This window comes from Ranitomeya variabilis, chromosome 6 (genome assembly GCF_051348905.1).
Source record: "Ranitomeya variabilis isolate aRanVar5 chromosome 6, aRanVar5.hap1, whole genome shotgun sequence".
Classification (NCBI taxonomy): domain Eukaryota; kingdom Metazoa; phylum Chordata; class Amphibia; order Anura; family Dendrobatidae; genus Ranitomeya; species Ranitomeya variabilis.
Genome location: NC_135237.1, coordinates 383,119,294 through 383,135,087, shown reverse-complemented (window position 1 = coordinate 383,135,087; position 15,794 = coordinate 383,119,294). Strand labels below are relative to the sequence as shown.

Sequence of the window (15,794 nt, the reverse complement as noted above, 5' to 3'; positions counted from 1 at the left end):
CTAATATTCAGATTGCAATCTTCATTATTTGGGCTCGCTCACACCACCGTATAAATCGGACGAGTGTTATCCCATTTTTTATCGGACCAATGTTATTTAATGGGACAAAGCTGATGACTTTTTTTTTTCACTGACAGAATATGTGCTGCGATTTCACTCCAAAGTCAGATGGACACAAGAAAAAAACCCAGATACCACAGTATGGCAATCGATTTTAACGGATACGTTATTATTCTGTAGCACAGGAAACTGTAAATGGGATTAATAACTGCTGAGTAAAAAAAACGGATTGTATACAGAGAGCACACGGATGACAAGTGAGAAAAATTGTCCCACTCTCCTGGATGAAAATTGGAACGATTCTTAATCCAATCGTGCGACTCCAGTCTTTCAGCCGCCTCTGATCTGCAGTTTGCAGCCTGATCCAAGTTTATGATAATAATAATGATAATAATCTTTATTTTTATATAGCGCTAACATATTCCGCAGCGCTTTACAGTTTGCACACATTATCATCGCTGTCCTCGATGGGGCTCACAATCTAAATTCCCTATCAGTTTGTCTATGACTCTTCTCTTCCAGTAATAGGGACTGATTGAAGGTGTGGGGGTCCCAGGGTGCTGATTGGAGGTCTGGGGGTCCCCAGGGTGCTGATTGAAGGTGTGGGGGTCCCAGGGTGCTGCTGTCTTAATTAGCATATAACAGCACAGTGTCTTTCCTACACTTTTGTTTCTTTTCCATGTGTTTCCTCCTTATCTGTAATCTATTTTGCTCTTTTTCCATATCTTCCACTGACTCCTGAATGTCTATTGATCTCTGTGAAATGTAAATGTGTCTCTCATTGTGGGGAAACACAATTCACACATGACTTCCACCTGGGACACCTCACACCCCACCTTTACTATGTAAATTCAGAGTGTGGTCTAGTGGGGGCATATGGATACCTCAAATGAGAGACATTGTGTAATTGCCACATCTTTCAGGAAAGAGTCATATCTTATGTGTAATATATCATAGTTGATGGGGGTAGGGAGAGGCGTGCATGGGTAGAGAAGAACCCACCCATGGGTGGGCCCAGGGAGGAGACTAATGTTCCACATCATCCCTAAGGATGGACAGTATATCATGAATGGGCTGTTTCCCATTTGTTAACACAAGTTGGGGACCCTCCAAGGTAATTGGACTTCTGCACATTCTTACCCAAGCCCCTGGAGAAGCAAAGGACTTTCTTACAAAGGACTGCTAAGTATGGAACTTTCCTGTTGTTAACCTTTTATTTTTATAACTGTTTTTGCCCCTTTTATGTATGTCTGTTATTTTCCTTTTTGTATACATATACACATAAGGCACTGCACCCTTTGGTGTGTTAAGGCCTAAAACATTAATAGCTTTGCCTTGTTTCTCTAAAGAACCTAAGTATCTCTGAAAAAACTAAGGGGTAGTTTGTGCATGTGACCTGTGTGTACATTGAGTTCATGACATTGGGACTCATCGCCCTTTCGGTAAGTGGGGGCACATTCAGTGTCTTGGGTGTGTAAACTGGTTGGGGGTATATTCTGGATTCAATCTGTAGCCTAAGTGAGGGGCTAGTGTGAGATTGGGCTGTAGCGTGACGTGAACTCCTTATAGTCCCCCATTCCACATCACGGACTGAGGACCCCACTGTGACAAAGACTATTAAAAAAGTTGCTTAACTTTGAAGTTGGGAAGCAAATCAACAATTAAAAAAACAGCAATTCTGTGCAAAGGTGTAATTAGCCTTTATTTTTATTTTTTTCGGGAGACAGGGGTCAGGCAACTATAAGGTGCTCAGGTTGCTCTCTGAACCCAAAGCAGTACACATGAAAGCAATCGTTGGATAATATTTGATGGAGGAGAGTCATCACACAGTATACAGATATACATCACGCAGATAGGTGCATTTTTATTAGTATTTTAGGAATTAGCTTCATTTTAAGTGATTGATTCTACCCACTGACAGGGACAGTTACTCCAATTACCAGGTTCCTCCATGTATCATGCCAAAGGGCAGTTCCCGGTTATCCTTATAGGTTATCCTACTTCTTATCCTCCACTGTTCCCATGTAGGAATGTTTATCCATCTATCTAACAGATATGGGAATAATTTGTGCAGGACGATTGATTACGATCAGTCAGGGCCATCTTCCAAATAACATGTGACTTAGTTTATATACTGTATATTACTGGTGAAAGTAATAATACAACTTCTCTTAATAAGGAACAGTCTCGGCCCCCTTCACACGTCTGTATAATACCGGTACCGTGTCTTCAGTGTTTTGGATCAGTGTGCCATCTTTTTCCGTTATGGCTTAAGAAAAATCAATTTCAAAGCTTCTCCTATACTTTGCAATGTTAAACACATAGAGCACAAGAACGGAACATGAATGACACACGGATGCTATCCGTGTGCTGTACATATTCTACCCACACCCATCGACTTGCATTGGCCATTGTCACCTGTGCTGCTGGTAAAAAAACGAACATTTCTCCTTGTGGTTTATACAGACACACGGACATGTGTGTAGCACCATAGATTGTAATGGGTACATGTGGCATCCGTGAAAAAAAAAAATGTTACACGTACTGCAAACACAGACATATGAAGGGGGCCTTAGGCCACGTTCACACGTTCAGTATTTGGTCAGTATTTCACATCAATATATGTAAGACAAAACCAGGAGAGGAACAATCAGAGGAAAAGTATAATAGAAACACGTCACCACTGTATTTATCACCCACTCCTGGTTTTAGCTTACAAATACTGACGTAAAATACTGACCAAATACTGATCATGTGACTGTAGCCTTAGATGAAGGCTAAATGACAACTTTAGAAGTGCGGCAATTCACAAAAGTCCAAATCACACAGATATAGAAATTCTGTTCTGGATGGATTTACTACATTTAAAGTACCATATATTATAAAGTTAGTAAACCTATGAGTGCAATAAAGCTATATAAGGCCACGTTTACATGTTCAGTATTTGGTCAGTATTTTTCTTCAGTAATCAGGAGTTGAAAAGTCAAAGGAAAAGTATGCTAGAAACAAGTCACCACTTCTGTATTTTTCACCCACTCCTGATTTTGGCTTACAAATACTGATGTAAAATACTGACCAAATACAGAACGTCTATGATTAGACAAGCGGAGCCTTGCACGTCTAGTCGGCACGTGACCGCATGTACACAAATTGTACACTTATGGTCACATGAACGACTGTTCTCGCTGCTGACACTGGAGAATCCTGAGAGCATGCAGTGCGCTCACCGCAAGGATTCAGAAGTCTGCAGTCACATGCAGTGACTACAGACTTTCATCACAAGCCTGAACAACCCCTTTTAAGGCCGGTTTCACACGTCCTGATATTTTTGGTACCAGAAAAAACGGTACCGGAGATATCCATGTCTGTGTGTGTCCTACATGCGGCACACGTGGGGCAACCGTGTGCCGCATCAGTACCACACGGACGGCCGCCGGGGAAGAAGCGCTACAGTAAGCTCTGTTCCCCTGCGTGTGGTGCTGAAGCCGGCTGTCATCAATTCTCCCCTGCTCGGCCAGTGAGCAGGGGAGAAGGGATGAAAGAAAAACCGACGTGGGGTTCCCCCTATGTTGTGAATTTGGATTCTGGGCTCCCCCGGTGGCCGCTTGTGGAATTGGACTTGTCATCCTCTTTCCTGTTTCACCTGGTTCCATCAGTAGTGGGTGTCGCTATTTAAGCTCATTTCTCTGGTGGTTTCTTGCCGGTCAACAATGTTATCTGATGCCTCTCAGTGCTTGTTCCTGCTTCTGACAACTACTAGATAAGTTGGACTTTTGTCCATGTTTCGTTTTGCCTATTTGTTCCAGTTCACAGCTGAAGTTTTGTTACTGTGTCTGGAAAGCTCTCGTTGATCAGGGATTGCTACTCTGGCGTTATGAGTTAATGCCAGAGTTTAAGGTAATCTCTGGATGGTGTTTTGTTAGTGTTTTTCTGCTGACCATGAAAGTATACTATCTGTCTTCTGCTATCTAGTAAGCGGACCTCAAATTTGCTAAGACTATTTTCCTGCTGCGTTTGTTGTTTCATCTGAACTCACCGTCATTATATGTGGGGGGCTACTGTCTTCTTTGGAATATTTCTCTAGAGGTGAGCCAGGTCTTATATTTCCCTCTGCTAGCTATTTAGGTCTTAGGCCAGAGCTGGGCATCTAGCAATAAATAGGAAATGCTACCTGGCTATTTCTAGTTGCGCGGCAGGCTTAGTTCATGGTCAGTATAGTTCCATCTTCCGAGAGCTTGTCCCTCTATAGGCTTGCTATGATCTCTGCCTGCAGAGATCATGACAGTTTGACCGGCCAATAAAGTGTTAAAGACCCAGGTTGAGAAAGGAGAGTTATAAGAAGTCTGCTGGAATTTTTTTTTTTTTTTTTTTTTTTTTCCTCCAGTTTGCCTTGCTGCAGTCTTTTTTCTCTCTCTCCTCCTAATCTCTGTATTGCTCTGTGTGCACCTGACAATAATGGATCTTCAGAGTGTAACTGCGGGTTTGAATAATCTCATCACGAAAGTACAAAATTTACAAGATTTTGTGGTACATGCTCCAGTATCTGAGCCGAAAATTCCTTTGCCGGAGTTCTTTACAGGGAATAGAGCTAGCTTCCAGAATTTCCGAAATAATTGTAAGCTTTATTTGTCCCTGAAGTCTCGTTCAGCTGGAGACCCTGCTCAGCAGGTTAGGATTGTGATTTCCTTGCTCAGGGGTGACCCTCAAGATTGGGCCTTCTCATTACCAGCAGGGGATCCTGCGTTGCGCGATGTGGATGCGTTTTTTCTGGCCTTGGGCTTGCTTTATGAGGAACCTCATTTGGAACTTCAGGCAGAAAAAACTTTGATGGCACTATCTCAGGGGCAAGACGAAGCTGAGGTTTACTGCCAAAAATTCCGTAAATGGTCTGTGCTTACTCAGTGGAATGAGTGCGCCTTGGCGGCAACTTTCAGAGAAGGTCTCTCTGATGCCGTTAAGGATGTTATGGTGGGGTTCCCAGTGCCTGCAGGTCTGAATGAGTCCATGACAATGGCTATTCAGATTGATAGGCGTCTGCGGGAGCGCAAACCGGTGCACCATCTGGCGGTGTCTATGGAAAAGACGCCAGAAAGTATGCAGTGTGATAGAATTCTGTCCAGGAGCGAGCGACAGAATTTTAGACGGAAGAATGGATTGTGCTTCTATTGTGGGGATTCTACTCATGTTATATCAGCATGCTCTAGGCGTACAAAGAAGCTTGATAAGTCTGTTTCCATTGGCACCATTCAGTCTAAGTTTATTTTGTCTGTAACCCTGATTTGCTCTTTGTCATCCATTGCCACGGACGCCTATGTTGACTCTGGCGCCGCTCTGAGTCTTATGGATTGGTCCTTTGCCAATCGTTGTGGTTTTGATTTAGAGCCTTTGGAGACTCTTATTCCTCTGAAGGGGATTGACTCCACCCCATTGGCTAATAATAAACCACAATACTGGACACAAGTAACCATGCGTATCAATCCGGATCACCAGGAGATTATTCGTTTCCTGGTGCTGTATAATTTACATGACGATTTGGTACTGGGATTGCCATGGTTGCAGTCTCACAATCCAGTCTTGGACTGGAGAGCAATGTCTGTGTTGAGCTGGGGATGTAAGGGTATTCATGGGGACTTACCTTTGGTTTCTATTTCGTCGTCCATTCCCTCTGAAGTCCCTGAGTTCCTCTCTGATTATCAAGACGTCTTTGACGAACCCAAGCTTGGGTCGTTACCTCCGCACCGTGAGTGCGATTGTGCCATAGATTTGATACCGGGTTGCAAATATCCAAAGGGTCGTTTGTTTAATCTGTCTGTGCCGGAACATGCTGCTATGCGGGAATATATAAAGGAGTCTTTGGAAAAGGGACATATTCGTCCATCTTCTTCTCCCTTGGGAGCTGGGTTTTTCTTTGTCTCAAAAAAGGACGGCTCTTTGAGACCATGTATTGATTATCGGCTTCTGAATAAGATCACTGTTAAGTACCAATACCCATTGCCATTGCTTACTGATTTGTTTGCTCGTATAGAGGGTGCTAAGTGGTTCTCTAAAATTGATCTTCGTGGGGCGTATAATTTGGTGCGGATCAGGCAGGGGGATGAGTGGAAGACCGCATTTAATACGCCCGAGGGCCACTTTGAGTATTTGGTCATGCCTTTTGGTCTTTCTAATGCCCCTTCAGTTTTCCAGTCTTTTATGCATGATATTTTCCGCGATTTTCTGGATAAATTTATGATAATATATCTGGATGATATTCTGATTTTTTCTGATGACTGGGACTCTCATGTCCAGCAGGTCAGGAGAGTTTTTCAGGTTCTGCGGTCTAATTCTTTATGTGTGAAGGGGTCTAAGTGCGTTTTTGGGGTCCAGAAAATTTCCTTTTTGGGGTATATTTTTTCTCCCTCTTCCATTGAGATGGATCCCGTCAAGGTGCAAGCTATTTGTGACTGGACTCAGCCCTCCTCTCTTAAGGGTCTTCAGAGATTTTTGGGCTTTGCCAACTTTTACCGCCGATTTATTGCTGGTTTTTCGGATGTCGTTAAACCACTGACTGATTTGACCAGACATGGCGCTGATGTTGCTAATTGGTCCCCTCATGCTGTAGAGGCCTTTCAGGAGCTTAAGCACCGTTTTGCCTCTGCCCCTGTGTTACGTCAGCCTGATGTGAATCTGCCTTTTCAGGTTGAGGTTGACGCTTCGGAGATCGGAGCTGGGGCAGTGTTGTCGCAGAAAGGTTCCGACTGCTCCGTCATTAGGCCTTGTGCTTTCTTTTCTCGCAAATTTTCGCCCGCAGAGCGGAATTATGATGTTGGGAATAGGGAGCTTTTGGCCATGAAGTGGGCGTTTGAGGAGTGGCGCCATTGGCTAGAGGGGGCTAAGCATCAGGTGGTGGTATTGACTGACCACAAAAATTTGATTTATCTTGAGACTGCCAGGCGCCTGAATCCTAGACAGGCGCGCTGGTCTTTATTTTTTTCTCGCTTTAATTTTGTGGTGTCATACCTACCGGGTTCTAAGAATGTTAAGGCAGATGCCCTTTCTAGGAGTTTTGACCCGGACTCTCCTGGTAATGCTGAACCCACAGGTATCCTTAGGGAGGGAGTAATTTTGTCGGCCGTTTCTCCTGATCTGCGGCGGTCCTTGCAAGAGTTTCAGGCGGATAGACCGGATCGTTGTCCGCCTGATAGACTGTTTGTTCCGGATGATTGGACCAGTAGAGTCATCTCTGAGGTACATTCTTCTGCATTGGCAGGTCATCCCGGAATTTTTGGTACCAGGGATTTGGTGGCAAGATCCTTCTGGTGGCCTTCCCTGTCACGAGATGTGCGAGTCTTTGTGCAGTCATGTGACATTTGTGCTCGGGCCAAGTCTTGTAGTTCTCGGGCTAGCGGACTGCTGTTGCCCTTGCCTATTCCTAAGAGGCCTTGGACACACATCTCGATGGATTTTATTTCAGATCTGCCTGTTTCCCAGAAGATGTCTGTCATCTGGGTGGTCTGTGACCGTTTCTCTAAAATGGTCCATTTGGTTCCTCTGCCCAAGTTGCCTTCTTCTTCTGAGTTGGTTCCTCTGTTTTTTCAGAATGTTGTCCGATTGCACGGTATTCCTGAGAATATTGTTTCTGACAGAGGTACCCAATTTGTGTCTAGATTTTGGCGGGCATTCTGTGCTAGGATGGGCATAGATTTGTCTTTTTCATCTGCTTTTCACCCTCAGACTAATGGCCAGACCGAGCGGACTAATCAGACCCTGGAGACATATCTGAGGTGTTTTGTCTCTGCTGACCAGGATGATTGGGTTGCTTTTTTGCCATTGGCAGAGTTCGCCCTCAATAATCGGGCCAGCTCTTCCACCTTGGTGTCCCCGTTTTTCTGTAATTCGGGGTTTCACCCTCGATTTTCCTCCGGTCAGGTGGAATCCTCGGATTGTCCTGGAGTGGATGCGGTGGTGGAGAGATTGCATCACATCTGGGGGCAGGTTATGGACAATTTGAAGTTGTCCCAGGAGAAGACTCAGCGTTTTGCCAACCGTCATCGTCGTGTTGGTTCTCGGCTTTGTGTTGGAGATTTGGTGTGGTTGTCTTCTCGTTTTGTCCCTATGAGGGTCTCTTCTCCTAAGTTTAAACCTCGGTTCATCGGCCCTTATAGAATATTGGAGATTCTTAATCCTGTTTCTTTCCGTTTGGACCTCCCTGCGTCCTTTTCCATTCATAACGTTTTTCATCGGTCGTTATTGCGCAGGTATGAGGTACCTGTTGTACCTTCAGTTGAGCCTCCTGCTCCGGTGTTGGTTGAGGGTGAGTTGGAGTACGTTGTGGAGAAAATTTTGGACTCTCGTGTTTCCAGACGGAGACTCCAGTATCTGGTCAACTGGAAGGGTTACGGCCAGGAGGATAATTCTTGGGTCAATGCATCTGATGTTCATGCTTCTGATCTTGTTCGTGCCTTCCATAGGGCTCATCCTGGTCGCCCTGGTGGATCTGGTGAGGGTTCGGTGCCCCCTCCTTGAGGGGGGGGTACTGTTGTGAATTTGGATTCTGGGCTCCCCCGGTGGCCGCTTGTGGAATTGGACTTGTCATCCTCTTTCCTGTTTCACCTGGTTCCATCAGTAGTGGGTGTCGCTATTTAAGCTCATTTCTCTGGTGGTTTCTTGCCGGTCAACAATGTTATCTGATGCCTCTCAGTGCTTGTTCCTGCTTCTGACAACTACTAGATAAGTTGGACTTTTGTCCATGTTTCGTTTTGCCTATTTGTTCCAGTTCACAGCTGAAGTTTTGTTACTGTGTCTGGAAAGCTCTCGTTGATCAGGGATTGCTACTCTGGCGTTATGAGTTAATGCCAGAGTTTAAGGTAATCTCTGGATGGTGTTTTGTTAGTGTTTTTCTGCTGACCATGAAAGTATACTATCTGTCTTCTGCTATCTAGTAAGCGGACCTCAAATTTGCTAAGACTATTTTCCTGCTGCGTTTGTTGTTTCATCTGAACTCACCGTCATTATATGTGGGGGGCTACTGTCTTCTTTGGAATATTTCTCTAGAGGTGAGCCAGGTCTTATATTTCCCTCTGCTAGCTATTTAGGTCTTAGGCCAGAGCTGGGCATCTAGCAATAAATAGGAAATGCTACCTGGCTATTTCTAGTTGCGCGGCAGGCTTAGTTCATGGTCAGTATAGTTCCATCTTCCGAGAGCTTGTCCCTCTATAGGCTTGCTATGATCTCTGCCTGCAGAGATCATGACACCCCTATATTTGTAAACCAACAAGGCAAAACTCACAGGTGTGGGCTGCTATTCTCAGGCTGGTAAGGGGCCATGGATTTTGCCCATCCCCAGCCTAAAAACAGCAGCCCGCAGCTGCCCAAGAATTGCCCATGTATTAGATGCGCCAATTCTGGAGCTTTGCCTGGTTCTTCCCACTTGCCCTGTCCATTACTAATCCTATAGTTATTAAAGGGTTAATCAAACACCACACAGTAAGAAAAAATGTTCCCACGCTGAAGAGTTAATTTTAGTTCAGGCCGTCAGGGAGTTAAGCTTTGGTGACATCACCACTAGTCACTGAAGCCCTGCTCCCAGCATTTCATACATTCACCAGTAGTTTACAGCCGGGAGAGGTCGCATTAGCAGCACTCCCGGTTGTAAACTGTACATTCTGTATGCAGCAAGGTAAATTTGTCACAAGTTTAAAACGTAACTTTCAATAAAAGCTATAGCAGCTATGAAAAGTCCTAAGGACCATTAAATCACCAACACACAAAAATTAAAGCAACGCACAAATCACGTATCAGTGAGTGTAGATCGCCCCCAGGCACAGGGCAGTGGGGTACTTGGTACCGGGCCGCTCTGTCTCGGTTCTGGGGATGTCACGGTGTCCCGACCCGGTCCGTGACCCTGCTAAGGGGCGCCCAATTAAAGGTGTAGATGAGAGTTTGTCAAGTGTTCGTGACGCCACCTGTGGTGTTCGGTCAGGGTGACCGACGCTGCTTAGGGGTCCGCTGGGGTGATGTTATGGCAGCTAGATGGTATACCTTCCCACAGGTGAAGTATATCCCCAGGGCTTCCCTTGATGAGTAGATGGTAATAGTGTAGGTCGCAGTAAATAACGAGGACACAGGGTTGCAGTCTCTTTACCTTTTACTGTAGACTTCAGCATCCACAATCCAGAGCACTGCTAACAGGGCTGGCTGAATCCGGCCGGTCTGAAGGCACATCCAGAGTTCCCTTTACAGGTGGAAATCAGTAGCCTTCCTACTAGCGCCTGTGTGTTGTAGTACCTCCCTGCTGAGCACCACGGGATAGTCCTCACAACTGTCGTTTATGTTTCTGTTTCTCTCTCTCCGTCCCCCAGATGGTATGGATAGGGCGACCCATATGACGGGGTAGGCCTGGAGCTATTTTATAGGGACCCTAGAGACGCCCCTCTCCCACAATTTGCCTCCGTTGTCTTCATTAGGTTAAAGGTTGGGCAGCCAACTTGGAATTAACTGTCCTGCCGTAGTTTGAATTAATGCGTAGAGCTTATTACTCCCTCGGTGTTCTGGCCACCGGCTACGCGCCTCAGAAGGATGTTGCCGATCTTAAGGCAGGACTCCTCCTGGTATTTATCTCCTTTTGCTATGATCTCTTTTCTCACTTCTCCACAATGTACTTTGCTTCGTGTCCTTTCTTAAGATACTGCCGCAATGAGGTGCAGGCGCAGCTCTGTAACGTTCTTTTTCTTGCTAAGTCTCTGCCAGGATCCCACCCCTGACAGGGACCTCTGTCTGCAGCTCAGATGTTCATCCTTCTCTCCCTGTCTGCCTGACAGGTCTTCCCTGGGTCTCACCCAGTAGCGTTCTCCTCTAACTTCCTATCCAACCCCCAGTTTTACCCGAGTGTGAGGAGTGGCCTAATAGATAGAACCCTTTGCTCCCCCTGGTGGCCGGAGTGTGAAGTGTAGTGTGTGACTGTGATACCTGGTCAGGTGAACTCCTTTAGTACAATCAGACGTACCATCACTCCCCCTGGTGGAAGAGCGACAATACTGCACGACCAGGACTCTGGGGCGCTGCACTTGCTCATGTGGCATAGTGGAAAAAACACAACCCTTTTTTTTTTTTTCAAAAAAATATACATAAACCACCATAGGAAAAAAGCATTAGGCACCAATAAACAATCGTCTTGCTGTCATTTTATAGTATATTTCACATTTGGACAGAAAGAAACAGGCAAACCATCATTTGAAACTTGTTGCCTGAAATAATAAAGAGGAACAATCTCACCCAAGTGTTGTTCCTTCCTTCACACAGCAGGGATATGCTGATCCAGATAGATCCATATTTAGAGGGGAGGCCTCCAAACATCCAAACAATACAACGTTACTCAGATCTATGAAGGCCAGCTCCTTCACTTGGTGTGTGATGGATATCACACACTCTGTCCACACTTTTTAACCCCTTTCTGACATTGGACGTACTATCCCGTCGAGGTGGGGTGGGCCCGTATGACCACCAACGGGATAGTACGTCCAGCGCGATCGGCCGTGCTCACGGGGGGAGCGCGGCCGATCGCGGCCGGGTGTCAGCTGACTATCGCAGCTGACATCCGGCACTATGTGCCAGGAGCGGTCACGGACCGCCCCCCGGCACACCGCTATCAAACATGATCGCGGTGCGCCGGCGGTACAGGGAAGCATCGCGCAGGGAGGGGGCTCCCTGTGTGCTTCCCTGAGACCCCCGGAGCAAGGCAATGTGATCGCGTTGCTCCGAGGGTCTCTTACCTCCTCTCCCTGCAGTACCCGGATCCAAAATGGCCGCGGCATCCGGGTCCTGCAGGGAGGGAGGTGGCTTACCGAGTGCCTGCTCAGAGCAAGCGCTTGGTAAGCCTGCAGCACTGTAAGTCAGATCGCCGATCTGACAGAGTGCTGCGCAAACTGTCAGATCAGCGATCTGTGATGTACCCCCTGGGACAAAGTAAAAATGCTAAAAAAAAAATTTCCACACGTGTAAAAAAAAAAAAAAAATCCTAAAGAAAGAAAAAAAAATATATTATTCCCATAAATACATTTCTTTACATAAATAATAAAGAAAACAATAAAAGTACACATATTTAGTATCGCCGCGTCCGTAACGACCCAACCTATAAAACTGTCCCACTAGTTAACCCCTTCAGTGAACACCGTAGGAAAAAAAAAATGAGGCAAAAAACAACGCTTTATTATCATACCGCCGAACAAAAAGTGGACTAACACGCGATCAAAAAGACGGATATAAATAACCATGGTACCGCTGAAAACGTCATCTTGTCCCGCAAAAAATGAGCCACCACACAGCGTCATCAAAGAAAAAATAAAAAAGTTATAGTCCTCAGAATGAAGCGATGCCAAAATAATTATTTATTCTATAAAATAGTTTTTATCGTATAAAAGCGCCAAAACATAAAAAAATGATATAAATGAGGTATCGCTGTAATCGTACTGACCCGAAGAATAAAACTACTTTATCAATTTTACCAAACGTGGAACGGTATAAACACCTCCCCCAAAAGAAATTCATGAATAGCTGTTTTTTTGTCATTCTGCCTCACAAAAATCGGAATAAAAAGCGATCAAAACTGTCACGTGTCCAAAAATGTTACCAATAAAAACATAAACTCGTCCCACAAAAAACAAGACCTCTCAAAACTCTGTGGACCAAAATATGGAAAAATTATAGGTCTCAAAATGTGGAGACGCAAAAACTTTTTTGCAATAAAAAGTGACTTTTAGTGTGTGATGGCTGCCAATCATAAAAATCCGCTATAAAAAATGCTATAAAAGTAAATCAAACCCCCCTTCATCACCCCCTTAGTTAGGGAAAAATAATAAAATTAAAAAAATTTATTTATTTCCATTTTCCCATTAGGGATAGGGCTAGGGTTAGGGTTGGGGCTAAAGTTAGGGTTGGGGCTAAAGTTAGGGTTAGGGTTTGGATTACATTTACGGTTGGGATTAAGGTTGGGATTAGAGTTAGTGGTGTGTCAGGGTTAGGGGTGTGGTTAGGGTTACCGTTGGGATTAGGGTTAGGGGTGTGTTTTGATAAGGGTTTCAGTTAGAATTGGGGAGTTTCCACTGTTTAGGCACATCAGGGGCTCTCCAAACGCGACATGGCGTCCGATCTCAATTCCAGCCAATTCTGCATTGAAAAAGTAAAACAGTGCTCCTTTTCTTCCGAGCTTTCCCGTGCGCCCAAACAGGGGTTTACCCCAACGTATGGGGCATCAGCGTACTCGGGACAAATTGGACAACAACTTTTGGGGTCCAAGTTCTCTTGTTACCCTTGGGAAAATATAAATTTTGGGGGCTAAAAATCATTTTTGTGGGAGAAAAAAGATTTTTTATTTTCACGGCTCAGCATTGTAAACTGTAGTGAAACACTTGGGGGTTCAAAGTTCTCACAACACATTTAGATAAGTTCCCTGGGAGGTCTAGTTTCCAATATGGGGTAACTTTTGGGGGTTTCTACTGTTTGGGTACATCAGGGGCTCTGCAAATGCAACGTGACGCCTGCAGACCAATCCATCTAAGTCTGCATTCCAAATGGCGCTCCTTACCTTCCGAGCTCTGCCATGCGCCCAAACAGTGGTTCCCCCCCACATATGGGGTATCAGCATACTCAGGACAAATTGGACAACAACTTTTGGGGTCCAATTTATCCTGTTACCCTTGTGAAAATACAAAACTGGGGGCCAAAAAATCATTTTTGTGAAAAAAAAAGAATTTTTATTTTCATGGCTCAGCGTTATAAACTGCAGTGAAACACTTGGGGGATCAAAGCTCTCAAAACACATCTAGATAAGTTCCTTAGGGGGGTCTACTTTCCAAAATGGTGTCACTTGTGGGGGGGTTTAATGTTTAGGCACACCAGGGGCTCTCCAAACGCGACATGGTGTCCCATCTCAATTCCAGTCAATTTTGCATTGAAAAGTCAAACGGTGCTCCTTCCCTTCAGAGCTCTGCCATGCGCCCCAACAGTCGTTTACCCCCACATATCGGGTATCAGCGTACTCAGGACAAATTGCACAACAACTTTTGGGGTCCAATTTCTTCTCTTACCCTTGGGAAAATAAAAAATTGGGGGCGAAAAATAATTTTTGTGAAAAAATATGATTTTTTATTTTTACGGCTCAGCATTATAAACTTCTGTGAAGCACTTGGTGGGTCAAAGTGCTCACCACACATCTAGATAAGTTCCTTAGGGGGTCTACTTTCCAAAATGGTGTCACTTGTGGGGGGTTTCAATGTTTAGGCACATCAGGGGCTCTCCAAACGCAACATGGCGTTCCATCTCAATTCCAGTCAATTTTGCATTGAAAAGTCAAATTGCGCTCCTTCCCTTCCGAGCTCTGCCATGCGCCCAAACAGTGGTTTACCCCCACATATGGGGTATCAGCGTACTCAGCACAAATTGTAAAACAACTTTTGGGGTCCATTTTCTCCTGTTACCCTTGGTAAAATAAAACAAATTGGAGCTGAAATAAATTTTGTGTAAAAAAAAGTTAAATGTTAATTTTTATTTAAACATTCCAAAAATTCCTGTGAAACACCTGAAGGGTTAATAAACTTCTTGAATGTGGTTTTGAGCACCTTGAGGGGTACAGTTTTTAGAATGGTGTCACACTTGGGTATTTTCTATCATATAGACCCCTCAAAATGACTTCAAATGAGATGTGGTCCCTGAAAAAAAAATGGTGTTGTAAAAATGAGAAATTGCTGGTCAACTTTTAACCCTTATAACTCCCCAACAAAAAAAAAATGTTGGTTCCTAAATTGTGCTGATGTAAAGTAGACATGTGGGAAATTTTACCTATTAAGTATTTTGTGTGACATATCTCTGTGATTTAAGGGCATAAAAATTCAAAGTTGGAAAATTGTGAAATTTTAAAAATTTTCGCCAAATTTCCGTTTTTTTCACAAATAAACGCAAGTTATATCGAAGAAATTTTACCACTATCATGAAGTACAATATGTCATGAGAAAACAATGTCATAATCGCCAAGATCCGTTGAAGCGTTCCAGAGTTATAACCTCATAAAGGGACAGTGGTCAGAATTGTAAAAATTGGCCCAGTCATTAACGTGCAAACCACCCTTGGGGGTAAAGAGGTTAACGAACGGCTTCTCCCCTGATGATCAAGCCAAGAGAAACGCATTGGGAGATATACGTGTTGGGGACTGCTGTGATTGTGGTCCTGCATAGATCTGAGTAAGGCTACTTTCACGCTATGCGTCGTTTTGTAGAAAAAACGCATCCTGCAAAAGTGCTTGCAGGATGCGTTTTTTCTCCATAGACTTGCATTAGCGACGCAGTGCGACGCATTGCCACACGTCGCAACCGTCGTGCGACGGTTGCGTTGGACCGTCTCCACCAAAAAACGTTGCACGTAATGTTTTTTGGTGCGTCGTGTCCGCCATTTCCGACCACGCATGCGTGGCTGGAACTCCGCCCCCTCTTCCCCGCACCTCACAGTGGGGCAGCGGATGCGTTGAAAAACAGCATCCGCTGCCCCCATTGTGCGGCGCTTTCACTGCTTGCGTCTGTACGTTGCAACGACGCAATTCGTCGTGCGCCGTACGACACTAGTGTGAAAGTAGCCTAACGGGGTATTGTATGGACGTTTGGAGGCCGCATGTCCCCGCTGTGTGAAGGAAGGAACGACACTTGGGTGAGATTGTTCCTCTTTATTATTTCAGGCAACAAGTTACAAATGATGGTTTGCCTGTTTCT

The 15,794-nt window shown here is 44.8% G+C and overlaps 1 protein-coding gene across 1 annotated transcript in view; it reads left to right on the top strand.

Moving 5' to 3' along the window:
• The first annotated feature begins 1,228 nt into the window (after positions 1-1,228).
• LOC143782548 (cytosolic non-specific dipeptidase-like) overlaps positions 1,229-15,794 on the top strand; it is a 49,192-nt gene continuing 34,626 nt past the window's right edge. Inside the window, exon 1 of the mRNA XM_077270086.1 lies at positions 1,229-1,246. The gene's annotated coding sequence lies outside the window, so the exon portion shown is untranslated. The remainder of the gene's footprint in view (positions 1,247-15,794) is intronic.